This window comes from Puntigrus tetrazona, chromosome 11 (genome assembly GCF_018831695.1).
Source record: "Puntigrus tetrazona isolate hp1 chromosome 11, ASM1883169v1, whole genome shotgun sequence".
Taxonomy (NCBI): domain Eukaryota; kingdom Metazoa; phylum Chordata; class Actinopteri; order Cypriniformes; family Cyprinidae; genus Puntigrus; species Puntigrus tetrazona.
Genome location: NC_056709.1, coordinates 10478652 through 10482446, shown reverse-complemented (window position 1 = coordinate 10482446; position 3795 = coordinate 10478652). Strand labels below are relative to the sequence as shown.

Here is a 3795-nt window from a genome sequence, read left to right as displayed (position 1 = left end):
GCCTTTTGTTTTGCAGGTTGTAGGTGATGATGTGTCTGTGATGTCCTGACACACACACACGCACGCGCACACACACACGCGCACACACACACACACACACACGAAAGGCTGATGATCGACCGATGCCTGCTGCAGGAGACAGCTGTAGGACACTTGGCCGGTGGGAGGAGGGGTTCAGGCGGGCTGCTGGGGGTTCACGTTCATGTGTTGGGGGTGTCCCCAATAGTCCGATCCTCTGTTTCTGTTTCTCTGCTCTGTCATTATCTGTCAAAACAAACACAAGCATGTGTTTGAAATGAGTGTTTGTCGTTTATTTGTTTCTCCACGCATTCCCAGGCGCTTGTATATACCGCTTTTTTTATACAAAATATTTGTGATAGAATTAGATATTTATGGAATCATATATTATTGTATAATTATATTAGGTAAGGGAGGCTTCTCAAGTACCTGTATGTGACAACAACTACTATTACATTACCCTGAAAAAGTGCACAAATGGCCTGTTTTTCTAATAGAAACTAGCAGTGCAACAGCAGGCAAATTACAAACATGAGTTACAACACTGAGTTTTTTGATTGATACGATTGGATATGACTGGGTTATGATCGTGATGATGATTGGTTAATGTGATAATTCCGCCTTTGTGTTCTTTGCACGCATGCAGTGTTCGCAAAATCAGTTTAAATTAACAATACAAAATTATAATAATAACATAATAATAATAATAATAAGAAGATAATTTTAAAAGTAAATAACTCACACACTTCGATCTAAAAACTTAGTGATACGTAAAGCATGATTTTGGGAGTTTTTAGTGAGTAATAAGCTTTGAAAATCTAAACATCAGTGACCAATATTCTCCGAGCTTTGATGACTTCTGGGTTAAAAGTTATCGATTAAAATGAACAGCTGTACATAAGTTAATGAATAATGTATATTGTTTAAACTGTCATTGCGTGGAGTTATTATTTTAGAATAAATGTAAAATGCTTAAAACATCAATTTGATTAGATTAATACTTGGCTTTAATAGACAAAATATTGATTACAATGTAAAAATTATATATTTTTTCTTATAGTGATTAAGTAATGTTTATTTAGGTAAAGTGACTGGGACATGAATTTACATTGTATTCTGAAAAATGTGTGTGTGTGTGTGTATGTATATGTGTGTATATATATATATATATATATATATATATATATATATATATATATATATATATATACACATACATACATACATATTATACATATATACACACACACACAGACATATTTATGAATGTGTATGTTTGTGTGTGTGTGGATAAACAGAAACACATTTTTATAGTAAATAAAAAGAAATATGAAAAGTTGAATAAGTAAAATTAGCTCTGCTTCTTTATTCAAAAATACATCAGAGTTTTTGTCCATTTTGAATCTCCTGTCTCTCCCACAGATGATCAGGCATGTCATGCAGTGATGCATTCTGTGTGTCCGTTCATGTTGCCTTGGACATGACCTCATAACACAAGAGCGTCTGTGTATCAGGTGTGTGTGTGTGTGTGTGCTGCCTTATAAAAAAAAAAAAAAGCTTCTGGGAAAATAAAATGGAGCAATTGGAGCAATGTCATGCAGTGTTGTGTAACTGAGCTACAACATACACTAAACACGTATACACACACACACACACACACACACACATGCTCACGTACACAGTTCCACAGAAATATAGACTGTCTGTACCTGAAATCCCTACTCTGACTCAACAGCTGCAAAAGCAAGCCAAAAAAAAAAAAACGCTCACGCATGTGTATATTAAAGTCGATGTCCACAGGAAATTTTACTATACTACTAAACAATCACACAGCCATTTAAAAGTAAGTGGCAATGCTCGCTCCTTCAAGAACTACATATATGTTTATTTCAAAATAATAACAAACATCCGAGACAAACTAATTTAAAGCTAAAATACCACGCTCGATTTAAGCTCACCCCAAAAACAGCCGTTCAAGTTAAAGAAATCTGAAATGAGTGACTCACTACATCAAAAGGACCCCAGGCAGGAACGCTCACATGATTACAATAGTGCTTTGATTGAAATAGATCACAGAATGGAATAATCATTTCAAACATTTACAATTAAAACTAAACCGTTTAGATTATGCTAGACATTTAAGCTCAAATGCAGAATAAAAGGTTTTGTAATTTTTTTAAAAATTTAAGTATATTCATTTTGTATTACGTCTGTATTTGAGAAACGGCTGTGAAATTTTTGTATTTGGGTCTAATATTTTTTAAAACAATTCTCATATAAATGGTGCTTCTGGTGCCATTTAATTATGTTTATTGCAGTTCCTTTTTTTCTAATTTTGTCTTATTTACACTTTTCCCACGTGAAATCTTGGACACAGGTCTGTTTGTATCTTTCTGCCATCATACACTGTTATAGCATTTTACAAGGCTGAAGACGCAGCCCAAGATTATCACCAAATATCGGACAGATCCTTCGATTTCAAACGTTCGTGTGAAGAATTCTCATCATTCTTTTTATTCAAGTTTAAAGAAAGTAAGAGAAAAGCAAAACTGGTACTGACGAGCGTAACCACCGTGATTGACGCAGAATAATAGTGAAAGTTTGTTGGTTTTACTTGCTTTGTCTTCTTTTAGCCAAACAATGACCTTTTCCCCCTGTCTGGAGTACAAAAAAAAAACAAAAAACTAAAAAACACATCAACTTCCCTGTAGACACTTCCCATTTCATGCGGCTGCACACCTTAAGTTGCTGTTTATTCGACACTATTTACAAGAAATCAACGAGATGACAGCAAATCCCATTACGCACATTTCCACCAAATCAAAAATACGAGCATCTAAGTCAATGACCCACTTTATCATATTCATCTATGTGTGCTACGCTGTTTATCTGTGGAAACAAACAAGCTCGAAAGTTCGCAGAACTTCATCTGGACGACAGTGCGGCTGAATAAAAGTGAAACAACACTTGGCCTCGTGACGTAGGTGAAAGATCATTTTAAATACCACGAGCTGAAGGCAGAAAGAGAAAGACAGACAGAAATGACTCATTGCCCTTTGGTCTAATTGAACCTTGTAGAGGTTGTGGACTCATTACTGACTGACCTTGAAGGCCTAGTTTCACTCTCGCACTCCAACTGCGATTCTAGTCTGTGCGGTCCATTTTAACAGCTCAACGGGTCAAGACTATATAGCTTATCCTCATCAGGACGCGAAGAACTGCCAAAAACATCTCACCTGCTCTTTCAGTTCAGTCAGTTGGCCTGACAAGTTGGAGACGAGCTTCATGGTGGACTCTCGAGTTTCTCCTGAAGATTCCTGATCTCGCTCTGCTCGCCTCTCGCATCGCTGCAACCAGCGACATGGCTCGCATGCGTGGAAACCAGTCCAAGTTGTGTTCCTGTTGGAACGGTACACGTTAGAGCTCCTGGTAACACATTATTATTATTATTATTATTATATTTATAAAGTGTAGCATATAAATGGCGCACTCATCAATAGTTAACAAATATCACGAAACTCAAGTCACTTACATACTGTTTTAAATATCTGAAAAGCGATGATGCAGCAAGCATGCATCAAAAGTGATAGTACTGATGTTGAAAATTCAGTTTTGTGTCACATAAATGACATTTGAACTTATTTTAAACAGCAGGTTTATATTTATTTATACTGCTGGGAAATATTCATGAATATTCTGTGACTTTTTGATTTTTGTTTGGTGCCAAAAATCAGTAGGATATCAAGTAAAGATTGAGTTCCATGAAGATATTAGTAA

General features: G+C 35.9%; 1 pseudogene; it reads right to left on the bottom strand.

Annotated features, from left to right (window-relative positions):
- The window catches only part of LOC122354386, an 81659-nt pseudogene continuing 77864 nt past the window's right edge, over positions 1-3795 (bottom strand).